Genomic DNA, 16,620 nt, shown 5'->3' on the forward strand with positions numbered 1-16,620 from the left:
ATGTTGTCTCTATTGATTGTCTACAGGATGATATAAATTGATGAATTATAATACAAATATCAAACGACACATATTTTGAACTACCGTTTGTGTTAGACTTTTATTAAATTTTTCGTATACATCTTTGCTAAAATTATAGATGTTATAAACATGTATTGGATTATATGATACTTTGAACTAATTTTTTTTATTTTCTCTAATATGCCTTAAATTATTAAGTGACATCAATAATTTTTATAAAATATATATTATTTTTTACAAATAATCATTTCATAAAATTAGACAAACGTGCTTTGCACGTTACTCCCACCTAGTAATATTTATTAAGCATTTATGTGTGCAGATTTTCGTACAATATTAAATATTTAACGCTGTACTAAAAGTGTGAAAACCCATCTTGAAAATAATCTTTATAAAAAATTGGCACGTATGAATTACAACATGATCATGCCACTTCAAGATGACAAGAACCATACGTTTCTCAACTCTGGACAAAGGGTCAGCCTGACATAACCCCAAAGAACAATACTAACATGTTCACAATGTGCGACATGACATTCATGTAGCCCGTCCGGTGATACAGAGTGAAAGAAAGCAGAGAGAGAAGTCTGAAATATCAAATAAAATGAACTAAAACTGAACTTTATTCATTCGTACTTATGTTTGCAATCTAAATCGTTTGTATTTATAACCAGAGAATAAAAGGAGGGAAGTAATAGAAATAACAGAAAGTAAACTAACTACTACATGCATCAAATGAAATTATTACACGTGTTGCAGTATATCATCTATCTATTATCTATGATATCCGGCAGATATCTTTTTTTGTTAAGATCGCAAACTTTATATTATTTTCTTAAAAAGGCAATGTCAACTATATAAGATTTGTCGTTGAGAACAAAATCAAGATGCTGAAGGGAATGTTTGATATGGATTGCTAAACGCAGCAGCATTGCCAGGCCTGGAGAATACAATCTGCATCGCATCAGGCAAAAACATGAATGTAATATAATTGGTGTTGGTTTTTTTTTTAGTAAATAATATTTATTAGTAACGTTTTTGTTTAAGAGGTTATTATCGTTACTTAATTTCCTTAATTCAGTCTTTATTTCTCTTCTTTCGGGTGCATGTACGTATATAGAAGGTGATTTTATAGCTGTTTGCCATCTTTTACTATTTTGCCGTTGATGTGTGAGAGCTCATTAAAATATCCATTGGTGGTGGCTGATTTTTTTTCTTTCAGTTTAGAGTTTTAAATGTTGGCTTTTTATTTCTTTCTTTCAATTGTCCTTCCGTTGAAAAACATGATTGTTTTTTATCTTTTCATTCAATAGCCCAACTGAACCTTTCAAAAATAAACAACAGTCAGTTAACCTTTTCTTTTATGGCTCTTTACTACACTACACATTACCAAATGCAATAAATTAAGTTTTTGTTTAAATTTTGATGAACGTGAGCGTTCGTCGGTGATATGTGTTCGTCCTAGCTAGTGTGGTGTGTCTTTCTTTCATGTAGGGGAAGTACGTAGATATATTTTTAGACTATTTTTCAGATAAAAGAGAGGTGTTCTTTGAGTGGAGCTTTGAGCTCAACCACTTGTGCAGAGTTGGTTCGGGCTATACGACGATCAGTTGGCTGTTGTATCCTGGAGGAGTCAAGTCAAAAAGAATTCTGCTGCACCGGTGAATTTGAGACTTTGTACACCGCAGAGGGCTTAAATCTCCTTAAAGAAAGCAAGATTTCCTGCCTCAGTCCAAACTGGTTTCGTTTATATTTTAACTTTATTGTAATTTTTATTATATTATTGTGTAATTTCACCAACAATTTTAAGGAGATTCAAACATGGAGCCTACAACTGAAAAATCCACGGAAAGTATTGGAGATCTTAACAAGCTCTTCCACTTCAAATGAGCCAATTTCAAGAGATGGAAGTGCAAAGTGCTCTTCTATCTAAGCCTTCTGAATGTCTCTTATATTCTCACTGCAAAGAATCCTAGAAAGATCACCACCGAGAACATGACTGAAGTACAAGTGAAAGCTCATGAAGAAAAGATTGAAAAATATACCAAAGATGAGTATAACTATCGATGCTATCTTTTAAATTGTCTTGCTGATCAATTTTATGATTACTACAATACTACTTACACTTCTGCAAAGAAAATTTGGAAAGCTTTACAGAGTAAATATGATACGGAAGAAGCCTAAGCGAAGAAATATGCAGCAAGTCGCTTCTTTCGATATCAAATGATTGATGGAAACTCCGTCGCAGAGCAAGCTCAGGATTTTCAAATGGTTGTAGCAGAAGTTAGATCTGAAGGCATCAAGATTGGAGATAATCTAATTGTTTGTGGCATCATCGACAAGCTACCACCTTTATGGAGAGAGTTTCAAAAGTCGATGCGCCATAAACAAAAGGAGACTTCCTTAGAGACATTAATTACACGTATTCGCGTAGAAGAGGAAGCTAGAGGCCAAGATGCATTGGTGTTTCAAAATGGTAATGAGGATTTCATGACAAAGGTAAATTTAATTTCTGAAAATGATAGCTTGCCCAAGAGTCAAAATATGAGAAATAGTTATTTGAAGCCGCAAAGAAAAGATTTCAAAAAAATTTGGTAGACCTCACAAAAAGGGCTTTCAAAGCCAATATGATAAGAACCAAGGACCCCCTTCACAAAATCAAGCTTGTTTTGTCTGTGGCAAAAGTAGGCATTTTGCTCGAATTTGCAAGTTTTGGAAGCGAGAAAATAATCCTCAAGTTAACGTAACTGAGGAGCCGTTTGTAGCAATGATTACAGACATTAACGTGGTTGAATTTGTTGAAGGGTGGTGGGTAGATTCTGGTGCCAATAGGCATGTCTGCTATGATAAAGATTGGTTCAAAAATTTTACTCCCTTTGAAGAAGAGAAGACTATCATGCTTGGTGATTCAAGTAAAACCAAGGTGATTGGGAGTGGTGAGGTCGAGCTGAAATTCACCTCGGGACGTATATTGATGCTCAAAGATGTACTCTATACACCGTCCGTGAGGAAGAATTTGATGTCGAGTTTTTTACTCAACAAAGCGGGTTTCAAACAAACTATAGAATCTGATCAATATGTGATTACAAAAAATAGAGTTTTTGTGGGCAAAGGCTATGCTTGTGATGGAATGTTTAAATTGAGTAATGAGAATAAAGTATATAACGTTTCTCTTTATATGTATTATTTTTTATATGAAAAGATTTTTTTTTTTAAATCCAAAAATTAGTGGGGGCCTGTCAAGTTTTTAGAATTTTTTTTAAAGGATTTTGGCTTGTACGTCGTTCTTCAGTTTATTTTAAGCTTTTTTGAATAAAGCCGATTGTTATTAATTTTTTTTTGGTGTTATACGTTTTTGTGCATTTAGATTCAACTTACTCAAACAGTTTAATATTTGTGTGGGTACATCTATTATCTTTATTGGATTTGTTTAAAACGTATATGGTGTTTATGGTCGAACTATTTTGGCTATTTTGTTTTTGTTTAAGCCGTTTTAAAATGTAAGAGATTCATTGCATGTTTTGGCTGCCGTATTTTTTTTCCCATGTCAACTATGGAGTTTAACTATTTTGGCTTCAATAAAGAAGCAAATTAGTTGACAGATTTATTCTTTCATGGGAAAAATCAGATTTAACCATATCAATTTGTTGCGATAGTACTACTACAGTTGGTAGAGTACAAAACCGTTATTATAACGGTAAATCCAGATCTTTAGAGGAAAAACACAGTACTGTGAGATTTTTTTTATTGATGGTGTTATTAAAGTGGATCCACTATAGAAAGCTTTGACAAGAAAAATTGATCTGGAATACATCGAGGGGAATGTGATTAAAACCCATAATTCAAGAGCCATGTATGAGGATACCCAACCTGAGGACCAAAGATCCTGAGAACTGAGTTCAATGGGAAAAACGAATCATATGATGGTCGTAAAAAATGCACTATTTATTTTATTTTTCATTCCTATGATGCGAGTGCATTTATCCTGTAATGTTGTGGAGGATGAGTTTTTAAATAAACTTTTAATGAAATTCTGTAGCTCTTATGAGTAGGGTGTAAGAATTATAGGAGCACCCTTGACAGATTTCACCTATGTGAGTGTGAGAGTGGGGCCGCTCTCTATGAGAATCGGGTTTATTCTCAAATACACTCATGAAACCGGGATTAGCACAAGGCCGTAATGTGCTCGCTAATAAAGCTCATGTCAACACCTGGGTTATTATGTGTGAGTAATAATTCTTTATTTCCCTTAAGCAGTCATAGTTCAAGTCTGAGACCACTACTGACTCTGGAGTAAAGGTTGTTATTTCACTAAGTGAAGGTTCAATGCAGAGCACACCTTCATGATACATAATAATCATTCTTTATCTGGAAATATCTCTCTTATTTATATTTGATAAAGGGTTAGAATTGCATAATTAAGTTGTTTAAATGAGTGATTTATTTTATCAAATAAGGATTGAACACTTAATTATGCATCAAATTCTAATATTGAATGTCAAATTAATTGATGCCAATATTTTTGCACATCAAAGTCTCATATTTGCCCTTGAAATACTTAAACTATAATATCATTTCATTTATATATTGTAGGGCATTTATGGAAGGAAAGAAAGAATGGGACGTATGAGAAAATAGAGAAATTGATTATGGTTTTATGGAATCTCATCTAATAGAGATCAAATGCAACATCATTCGGATCACACCAACTCACACATGCAGAAAGAAAATCATTCGGACAGCAACCACTCACTCGGGCACCACATGGACAGCAGCCACTCACACTAGCTCACACAAGCTGCTACAGCAGGAGAAGAGAACTTACACATGCAGCAACAAACCCACTCGGCCAGCACGTTACAGTAGATTCACACATGCAGAAAAGTGCAAAGACAGCAGCCTTCGGATAGCACTAATTCAAAATGCACACATGCAGAAAACATGGGATCAGCTCACACATGCAGACCAGCATGCAATACACATGCAGACCAGCAGAGCATTCGGATTCACACATGCAGGAACACAGCACGTTGCAGAAAAAAGAGCAGCCACTCACACCAGCTCACACATGCTGTACAGCAGCAGAAAGACACCCATTCACACATACAGCAGAACACTCATTCGGACAGCAGCAGAATTATTCTTCTTTTCGGATGTTTGAACGTGCAGCTGCAGGAGATCACATGGGAAGACAGATGGGCTCTTTACTTTTCAACTTGTTTTTATTCGGCTGGAGGTTTTCATTTCCTGGAGTTCGGTAGCTCAGTTTTTGGGGTATTCTTGCTTTGACAGTGCAGTAGCTTAGCTTGTTTTTATTGTTTCTTTCATTTTCATTCGGCTACACCAGAACCTAGCTTAGCTTAGAGTTGTTATTTTCCTTCATTTTGCTTATTTTTTTGTTTAAGCTGGAAAACAGCAGAGGGGGAGGCAGAGACAGTTGAGTAGCTTAGTTTGGAATTTTTTTTACTTTTCGTTTAGACCTTGCAGTAGCTGGTTTTGGATTTTCTTCTTCGTTTCATTTTCATTCGATAGAGCAGCAGCAGAGTGAGCTTTGAGTTTCATTTCCGTTCTCTTCCGATTAGTAGCAGGCGGCTAGTTTTTTTTGTTTCTTTCGTTTAAGCTGGACGCATTATTTTTCTTCTTTTTTTACGTTGCAAACGGGAGGTTTATGCATTTTTTTTCTTCTTTTTCATCCTTCGAACAGTTCAGTAGCTGAGATGAGAGTTCTTAGTTTTTCTTTTCTTTCGAATAGCTTCACTTTGCTTTTCATTTTTTTAGATGCTAGCAGCTGTTTTTTTGGTCTTACACACATTTATTTACTTTGTTTCTTTTGGTTTAGACGCTAGGGGTAGCAGGAGTAGAGAAGTCTTTTGAGTTTTAACTTCTTTTCACTTTGCATTTTTGTTAAAGACGCCGAGCGGCTTAATATAACATTTTTTCTGCTTCGTTTGGTTTTCGTTCGGCGTAGCAGGAGTAGTCTTGAGTTTTTCTTTTTCTTTTCTCTTCGTTTGATAGGGAGACGGTATCTTTATTTTTATTCGGCTGCTTCTTCATTTTTTTTCTGGCTTGCTCTTCATTCTATTTTCTGCACTTTACGTTTCAGTTTTCATTTTAGTGTTTGTTCTCCTGCGGGTAGTGACAGCATCTTTAGGATTTATCTCATTCGGATATTTTCTCAGATTTTGTCATGACTCAACTTAGATTTATTTTTATCGCTAGAAACATCATGAGTAGCTAATTTCTAAAACTTGGGTTGTGGAATGGGACGTGATTTGTTTTGGATTCTAGATCGATGCAATATTTTGTTGATAATTGTTGATTTCACTATGTTACTAGTCGGATTTAAATTGAAAATAGATTGCGACTCTTGCTCTTGTTTTGTTGTTGACGTAAGGCATAACAAAAGCTTGAAAACTATCAAGGCCTCTCTCAGTTGTTTGTTAATGTGTGTTCGGCTAGCAAAGTAGAAAATCCCTTAGGAAAATATTGTAAAACTTGAGCTTATCTTTTTATCTTCCGATTATCAATGCCTTGATTGGGTTGTTAGTCGAGAAAATTATCTAAAATCCAAAATAAAGAGTCTCATGCCCAACCCAAGTGTTCGTTAATTTGTTTTTTTTAGAAACTCTAATTTCAATTTCGATTATCTTTTTGCATTGCATTTGAATTTTATTTTCATCACTCATACTTGATTCATTTGTTACTCACAAATCTCCTATACGCTTTGATAACCCATTGTCCCTGTGGAATACGATTTTGGACTTATCCTTGATACAACTTGACACTTCTACACTTGGAAGCACATTCGACCACGAGTCAATATTATTTTAAAACATAGTGGGGGAATGTTGGTTTTTTTTTAGTAAATAATATTTATTGGTAACGTTTTTGTTTAAGAGGTTATTATCGTTACTTAATTTCCTTAATTCAGTCTTTATTTCTCTTCTTTCGGGTGCATGTACGTATATAGAAGGTGATTTTATAGCTATTTGCCATCTTTTACTATTTTGCCGTTGATGTGTGAGAGCTCATTAAAATATCCATTGGTGGTGGCTGATTTTTTTTCTTTCAGTTTAGAGTTTTAAATGTTGGCTTTTTATTTCTTTCTTTCAATTGTCCTTCCGTTGAAAAACATGATTGTTTTTTATCTTTTCATTCAATAGCCCAACTGAACCATTCAAAAATAAACAACCGTCAGTTAACCTTTTCTTTTATGGCTCTTTACTACACTACACGTTACCAAATGCAATAAATTAAGTTTTTGTTTAAATTTTGATGAACGTGAGTGTTCGTCGGTGATATGTGTTCGTCCTAGTGTGGTGTGTCTTTCTTTCATGTAGAGGAAGTACATAGATATATTTTTAGACTATTTTTCAAATAAAAGAGAGGTGTTCTTTGAGTGGAGCTTTGAGTTCAACCACTTGTACAGAGTTGGTTCGGGTTATACGACGATCAGTTGGGCTGTTGTATCCTGAAAGAGTCAAGTCAAAAAGAATTCTGCTGCACCGGTGAATTTAAAACTTTGTACACCGTAAAGGGCTTGAATCTCCTTAAAAAAAGCGAGATTTCCGTGCCTCAGTCCAAAGTTCAAACTGGCTTCGTTTATATTTTAACTTTATTGTAATTTTTATTACATTATTGTGTAATTTCACCAACAATTGGCATTTTAGATGAGTTGATGATCAGAACCGCTTCAAAATGGGATTTGGCCAAATATAAATCTTTCAGCAAGTACCTGATAATTTCCTAGTGTGGGTGTCTTAAAACCAGCTGCACGGTAGTCGAAGTAATATTCCCATGTCCGAATGAAATTTTCATTGAACCTGAGAGTCAAGATTTTGCTGAAAGAACAAGAATTAATGCCGCAGATCCTATATTATATCTGATATCGGCGTTGCATGGGAAGCTTGAGATAAATAACTTGCTTTTTCTAGCCGTGATTTTTCTTACCTCTGCTTCTCCAGTAAGTTTTTTCTCCAATATCTGAGTGTTTTGTAGTAATGAATTCCTATGTTCTCCACATCCTCCACACTGCTTTACCAAAAATCTATTAACATTTTGGAGGATAAATATCAGAAATAAATGACAATACAGAGTAGATTTTGTACCAGAATCTAGATGCAGCAGCCATAGCTGATGTTACCCTACTCAATGAAGGTACGCATCCACCGGGAAATATATGCTCCTTTATGAAATCAGAACTTTGCCTGTACTCCTCGTAACTTTCATCTGGTATTGATATCAACTAAGAAAAGATCAACCGCCTTTAATGGTTAGCATGATTAATTTAAACCCATGAGAGAGCTAAAAAGAACAAGGCAAAATACACTTTGCAACCATGGCAGTAAAATCAAATTGGGAATATGGGACACTAGTTCTCTCGTCTCCACCATTACCTGCAGAACAAGAAGCCCGTCTTCTCGTAATACTGATTCGCAGCAACAAAAAAAACTCTTCCATGAATTCATGGCCAACAGCTTCTAGCATCTCACTGGAAAAATACCATCATGTTATTTGATGGGAATGTTATGGTCAGATATAAATTGACTGCCAAAGGAACTTACCATGATATTATTCTGTCATATTTGTTGGTATAAGGTAACTGGCGGTAGTCACAAAGAATAAATTTAATGTGGTCCTGGTAACAGGGTTGATCAGAATTAATTTCAATTAGGTGTTCTCATGATGAGAGAAGGACCAGATAATGGCATTTGCAACTCGCAACTAGACAGCAACAGATTCAGACATCTTCTTCTATGAAGCACAGGTAATAAATTTATATAGTTCTTTATGCTGCTTTTTTCACTAACTATTCCTCGCAGGTTCCAACTTCCAATTCTTTCATATTTCTTGAAAAAGGGGAGGCAAGTTGGTCAAACACAAACTATGAAAAACATATCTTATAAGGTTATTGGAGTGAAGTTAAATATATACAATAGTATAAAATAAAGATCACAAACAACTTTTTGTTTCACTCGGCCACAAACAGCACATTTCACCTTCCAACATTTTCTACTTGTATTCAATACTCATGATATAGACTATATATAAGCAAAGTTGCATTCATCAAGTTAATACCTAAAGCCCAACTTCTCTCACTTTCTTTTCTGCAAATTTCAGCTGCTCCTTTGAGAGGGTGATGCTAGTGTACTTGCATCCTCCTAACATGAGAAACTTCACACTTTGCAAAATATTTGAGACAAGATCTTGCTTCACACATGAACATACTAGAGTTGCTCCAAGCTTCCTTATCTTCTTGTAATGCCTTTGTAACTTGCAAGGAGTCCCCTTCAGGTACAATCTTTGGTAGTCCCAAGTCCAGTTCTAGTTGAGCAGCTACAAGTGCTCCATATGATTTTGCCAGAAGGGGGTCAAGAAACATCTGTTTCTTATCACGCATGGTGGCTATGACCTGACCCTTGGAATCCCTGATGACTACACCTATGCCAATCAGTCCATTTAATTTATCCACAACACCATCCCAGTTTACTTTGAACCATGTCGATTGGGGGAGGGGGGGGGGGGCTTCCAAACTTCACCTGAGGGACAGAATTGGTTGTCTCTCCTATTGCTTTGAAGCAGCAGCTCCCCTTCAGCCATCATATCCATCATGATTCTAGTGTCTTGGATAATTATAGTAGGGTGAGAGAATTCCTTCTTAAAAATAAAAGAGTTCCTTCTCCACCACAACTTCCTGGCTACAACAGCAAATTCTGGTAGTTCCTCTTCAGATAAAGCCATAGTTAGAGCTTTAAAAAACGGCAACATAGGGGCCTGGGAGAGGCTGCACTTCTGAAGCCTTTTCGAGTATTGATCCCACACATCCTTAACTGCCTCATAGGTCCACAAAACATGAATGACCGTTTCTTCCTCCCTACAGCAGATGGGGCATAAAGGGTCACTCACCACTTTCCTTTTGAGAAGGTTGGAATGAGTAGGGAGAGCTTCTTGACATGCTCTCCATGGGAATACTTTATCTCCAGGGGTGATATGGAGCTGCCAGATTTTCTTCCAGACCTCTTGGAATCTATTGCTTGTTGAGGCTTGGCCTTCAGCTTGCATTTCCTTTGTTTTCTCCATATGGTAAGTACTCCTTACTGAGAAGGAGCCCTCTCTAGTCCCCAGCCATATTACTCTGTCCCTAGTATTCATAGAGCTAATAGGGGTATGCAAGATCAAGTTGGCTTCTTCCACCTTAAAAATTTCCTGAACTAATTATGTCTTCCACCTTTTCATATCTGAATCAATTAGTTCTACAATTGTTGCATTTGCATCTAGCACCTTAACTGAACTTGTGACCTTGCTAGGGATAGGGTGGCCAAGCCATTTGTCCTTCCAAATTCGTATATTGGCTCCTGTGCCCAACCTCCAGCTAGTCCTTACCTCTACTACATGTCTGGTAGCAAGGAGACTTCTCCACACAAAGGATAATTTGCTCCACCTTGGCTGTTTGGAAACTCGACTTTGGAAAATACTTGGCCCTGAATCAAGCGCCAACATTGCTTGGAAAGCATTGCTTTGTTAAAAGTTTCAAGATCCCCAAAGCCCAAACCCCCAGCTAATTTGGCTTACCCCATTCTTTTCTAGGAGATCCAATGAATTTTGTGTCCCTTCTCTTGTTGGCCCCACCAAAAATCTATATGACACTATTAATGGACTATAATAAGTTGATAGGCAGTTTGAAGACACTCATTGTGTAGGTTGGGAGTGCTTGTATTACAGCTTTAAGGTAAATTTCTTTCCCAGCCTGAGATAGGGTCTTTACTCTTTGATTGCCAAACCTAGTTCTTATGTTGTCCAGGATGCTGTTGAAGGATTTAATCTTACTTTGACCCACCACAAAAGGCAGGCCAAGATACTTCTCATATGGCATGGCTATCCTCATCCCAGAGAATATAGTCTTGGGTGAGTCTTACAATATTCTTACTAAAGATAATTGAGGTCTTTTCCAAGTTGAGTCTTTGTCCTTATGCCATTTCATAGACCCTTAGTATCCCTCCCAACCTACTCCACTCCTCAACTTTTGCCTTATAGAATAACAGGCTGTCGTCTACAAAGAACAAATGAGAGATCCTTAGCAGGCTTCTTGCAACAAGTACCCCATGTATGAGCCTTCCTTCTTTAGCTTTGTGTATTAAATTGCTCAAGGCTTCTACACACAGAATGAAGAGGTATGGAGACAAGGGATCACCTTGTCTAATGCCTCGAGTGGGTAGAAATGTTGCTTGAGGTTCACCATTTACTAGAAGGGCATATGAAACCGTCTCAATGCAATTCATCACAAGCTCCACTCAATTATTGCTGAAACCCAGCTTGTAAAGGACAGCTCTTTGAAAACTTCATTCCACCCTATCATAGGCTTTGCTCATATCTAACTTTAAAGCCACGTAGCCCTCTTTGCTTGCCATTTTACACTTCATTGTATGCAAAGCCTCAAAGGCCACAATAATGTTATCAGAAATTAGTCTATTAGGGACAAAGCCAGATTGAAAGGGTGAGATGATAAAAGGAAGCACTTTTTTTAATCTATTTGCAATAACTTTAGAGATGAGTTTGTAGAGTACATTACATAGAGAAATTGGTCTGAATTCTATCACTTTTGTGAGTACCTTCTTCTCTGGAATAAATACAAAGTGCTGTTAATGTCTCCCATACTGCCCCTTGAATTTAGCACATTCAGCATAGCTGTACACACTTGAGGCCCCACTATTGACCAGTGTTTTTGGTAGAAAATTGCAAGGAAACCATCTGGTCTTAGAGAGCTTAGACCATTCATGTGGAAAAGAGCTTCTTCAACCCCCTGCTAGCAGTAAGGCTTGGTCAACATTTTGTTGTGGGAGGCAGTCACTTGAGTCTCTAAGGAGGAAAGGCAAGTTGTAGGGTTGTTGGGATTTGAGGAGGAGAACAAGTCAGTATAGTATTCATTAAAGAGGTCACTGATTCTCCCTCTCGAGCTTATAACTTGGCCATTGTTGTCAACTAGTTTCTTGATAGTATTGATTTTCCTCCTGTGAGAAGCCATATGGTGAAAATACTTGGTGTTCTTATCACCCTTCGTCAACCACCTTTATTTGGCCTTTTGCTTCCACCTGAGATTCTCAGCTTCCAATATCCCATCCACCCTTGTTTGCACCTTTTTTATCTCCTCATTGAGATGACCTGTGCTCCCTGCCTGCAATCCAAAGAGGAGTGCCATTTGTTCATTGATCACCCTCTTTGAATTACCAAATGTTTGCTTGTTCCACTTTTGTAGCTTTTGTTTGCATTGTTTCAAACCGTCTGAGGTGTACTGCATTTTATGGCTTGCCCATCTGGGTGCATGCCATGCTTCCTCTACGTACTGTTTTAAGGCACTCTTCATGTAGTAACCAGCTGGCTTCAAATCTGAAGGGCTTGGTGTGTCTATAGTCATTAGTCTGTAGCTGCAGCTAGTCTAAGGAAACCCAAATAAGATTATGGTATGAATTAAGGGTAGGGAAGGTGAAGACTCTTGATTCATTAAAGAAGTCTGACCAGACAGCATTGTAGAAGGCTTTATCAAGCCTTTCTTTAGTGAAAGCCCCTCCTGGTCTACCATTGAACCAGGTGAACTTGTTGCCTAAGAAACCCATGTCACTAAGGCCACACATGTTCACAGCTTCTCGAAACATCTCCATTTGTTTATGAGGTCTCAAAGGCCCCTCACTTTTCTCTCCATAACTCGGTATTTTATTAAAATCACCCACACACAACCAACTTATTACTGCAGTAGGTGTCAATGCTTGTAGAAGTTGCCAACTCTCATATCTTTTTGTTGTGTTTGGGTTCCCATAGAAACCAGTTAGATGCCAAGCCACATCCTCCTTCAAACCCTAACTAATAGTGAGATATGGGACTGAGTGTAAGAAATGACCTCTGCCTCTATCCCTTCTTTCCACAGAAAAGCAAGGCATCCCCTTGCCCCTTTCAAATTAACCACAAAGCTATGTTCATACCACAAACATCTCTTCATAGAATCTATTTTGATCTTTTGCACTTTGTTTCCATTAAGAAAACAAAGGATGTGGACTTATTTTACCCCATAAGGCGCACATTATTCATTGTTTGGGAGTTCTCAAGCTCCAAGCAGTTTCAACTGAAGCAACTCATGGCATTGGGTGGGGCTGTACACCAGCAACCACCTCATCTGTATTGTTAGCATGTAAATCATACACCTGCTAAGTCTTTGGCTTCTTGTAGTCTTTTGTTACATCTTTTGTCATCAACTGGATCACCTCTCTTTTGAGCCCAATGGGCCTGTTTTCTTTGTCTTCCTCTAGGCCAATTAGATGGTGGTCCATGATTCTCTTGGGCACAGTAGCACCAACCTTGGCCTTTTATAAATGTGCTAATATATAGTTCTATTAGTGGAGCTTTCATTACAAGCCATACCTTTATGCGATTGAGTATAAGAGAAAAAATATTAAGGACTTGTTTGGTTACATAGTACCGATGAGATAAAATGAGATGAGATATTTTATTGAAAGTTGAAAAAATATTATTATAATATAATTTTTTAATATTAATTTTGTTTGGGGATTTGATAAAGTTAAATTATTTATTATATTTTATGTGAAAATTTAAAAAAATTATAATAATCATATGAGATAAGATGAGATGAGATAGTTTTGTTAATCAAACCAACCCTAAAAATGTAAAAGAAAGTTTCACACTACTCGACGGAAGTAGTGAAAATTTATATTCACTGAATGCAGATATTCATTGGGTCCCAACCAGATGAGTTGTCCACGTGGATGGTGGAAATTCAGTCTCATAACCTCATAATCAAAGGAGATCAGCCTATCACGGAGCTAGCAATCTGCTCCATCATCTTTTAGTGCAGTGGCTGCTCAAGCTCTCAACAATATATAGGACAATACAAGATAGGAATTATGCTTTGCTTCAGAGGACTAATGCTTGTTTCAACATGGACGTCGGACGAGCTTTCTGGGGTCCCCCAAACAGTCTCCAAAATTATAGCATCCGTGAACGATGCGTCTCGAAGCCTATAAAGCATTTTGGCAAGTAGTCATCACATTTACATGTTGCATGCATTCCACCAAAAAGATGGTGCAATATATATATAAATAGTAAATACAACTTAGATGGCCCCCACTCCCAACGCAATGTTCCCAAACGTGCTGGATTAATTAATGTGCTTGTCCATGCATATGCCAAGAAATAAAATTTTTCATACTAATAATGGCTACTTCTCATTAAAAATGCCAAATTTTCTATTAATTTCTCAAATACATGCAATCCTCTTGTCCCACAAATAATTCTTGGGTTATGTATGATACTAAGTTACTGGTACTGATCGATCATCGAATTTACAAATAGAGTTTCAAAGTGCTCGATCTCATTTTACAAGTCATGAAAGAGTTATATGTATATCATTATTATAAGAGAAAACCTTGAGGCCGGTCGGGTGTAAGTTTTATTTTCACACCCACCGATGAAAAATAAACACGTATGCGACTTACAGAGATTACAATAAACACACCTATAAGTAAACGGAAAAATATAATTACAAGCACAATTGTGCACTAATCTGTGCACCAATGTGATGTGATTAGTCAAAAAGTAGATTTTATTGAAAACAATATTAATTTAAATTTTAAGTATGAATGAATCAATATTGGTACACAGATTAATACGCGACTATGCTTATATATAGTAAAACTCTAAGTAAACCCTCTCTCTTTCCCTTTTTTCCTCCTTTCTTTCCTCTTTTCCCCCCATAACCCATCTTCTCCCCCAAATTTCTTCTTCTCTTCTCCTCTCTAATTAGAACCCAACTTATTCCCACGAAGCCCTTCTTCTCCTCTTCTCTCTAATTCGAACCCATCTTCTTCCCCTTCAAGAAAACCTATTAAAGAGCCATCATCTTTTCTCCTTGGACACTGCTACAGGAATAGACGTGAATCAGAACAGTGGCACCAAACCTCTTGCGCACGGATGAGTGAGAGCCAGCAACTTTTTTACCTTCATTGAAACCCAACTCGATTCAGAAGGTGAGTTCAACACCATTCGGGATAGCCATATAAATTTTCTATATGACTGATTCCAATACCTGAGCATCAAAGATTATGTTTCAATGCAGCGTGTCACTATTTGTAAATAATGGTGTGGATCTTTTTTTTTTTTTTTTTTGGTTAATTATGGTGCAGATCTTCTTTTTTTTTTTTCTTTTTTTTTTTTATAATTTATCATCATTTGGGCGGTGTGAGGCCTTGTTTGGCCAAAGCTTCTGGAACATTGGGAGTACTTCAATAAAAGTTTCTTAGGTGTTATGTTATTGCAATGTAAAAGAATTTTTCAGAAACAGTTCGCATGTAAAACATCGGATTTTCCAATTCATATCCTGTTGTATTGGCTCAACTATGAAAATATGCCTTAGCATCCTTTCACAATTTTCTTGTCAAATAGATCTATAGCCGCAGTCTCAGAGAGAGAATAAAAACTTTTTCTGTTTGACCCCCAATTTTCCTATTGTTATCCAATTTTTTGGCAATAGATCGGCGAAAACCTGTAGCTAATGCATTTTAACTTACTCAGGTGAAGTTCAGAATATGTTTTCAGTCATCATGAAGTATAGAGTGAACAAGGGTGGCTTTGAGATTTCTATGCTTCTCTCTTATTGATTTGTTCTGTCGGGGGTTCTTCGAGGAGCAGGGATGTTCATCGACTAGAACTTTGGGGAGCCAGGGTATTCGTCTATTCGAATTTCAGAGAGCAGGGCGTTCTTTGATTGGAACTCAGGGGTGCAGTGACTTTTTTTTGGGCGTTGTTGGTCGATTCAGTGCAGTTGGAGGAGGGAGATGGAGAGAAAGAAGGAGAGGGAGATAAAGGAGAGGGCGATTCAGTGTATATGGGTGCAACTCGAAACTTGTTAGGATGCCTACGTGGCTCTTCATTATTGGCATGTGTGAAAACAAAATTCACACCCGTCCAACAGGGAACGCCTCTCTTATTATAATCATTCATATCAATTTAAATGACTGACAATAAATCTTCTTGAGTTTAATGATACATTTTGAAATTTTGTTATAGACACTGGAGGGACCATCCCAACTGAAGGGCCCTGGAACATATAAGAAAGCCCATAGTATAATAAAAACCATGAAGCCCAGAGTATGGGCTTAGAAGTCATAGAGGGATAGTCAATAAAAATTTGAAAAGAGATATGCATGGCACCACCCTTAACGGAAGGATAAAAATAGTAAGAAGTGATAGGATTATTCAAAATTCTAAGTAGTGATCCGTTCTGATAAATCCTGAATGAGATTTACAGAAAACGAGCCTATATATATATAGGTAATCTTTGATAATTAAGGCTTTCTTAGATACAATCATCTCTTAACTGACTTAAGTATTAGAGTGTTTGCAGGAGGAGTCCCCCTCAAGTTACATCAACGAAGATCGGTTGCACAGTGGAAGATTGAAAGTGAGAAACGTCCCTAACATTTGGCTTATGCACAGAAGGCAAGGTATGAAGAGGTGTTCGTGGCGGATAGAGCACACAAATAACCAAAGCTTAACAATGAGCGAATGGTGATATTCTTTGAAGAGGCAGACATG

At 37.0% G+C, this 16,620-nt stretch overlaps 1 pseudogene; it reads right to left on the reverse strand.

Annotated features, from left to right (window-relative positions):
• Positions 1 to 903: 903 nt before the first annotated feature.
• LOC122300244 overlaps positions 904 to 16,620 on the reverse strand; it is a 40,033-nt pseudogene continuing 24,316 nt past the window's right edge.

This window comes from Carya illinoinensis, chromosome 1 (genome assembly GCF_018687715.1).
Source record: "Carya illinoinensis cultivar Pawnee chromosome 1, C.illinoinensisPawnee_v1, whole genome shotgun sequence".
In the NCBI taxonomy this organism is placed as follows: domain Eukaryota; kingdom Viridiplantae; phylum Streptophyta; class Magnoliopsida; order Fagales; family Juglandaceae; genus Carya; species Carya illinoinensis.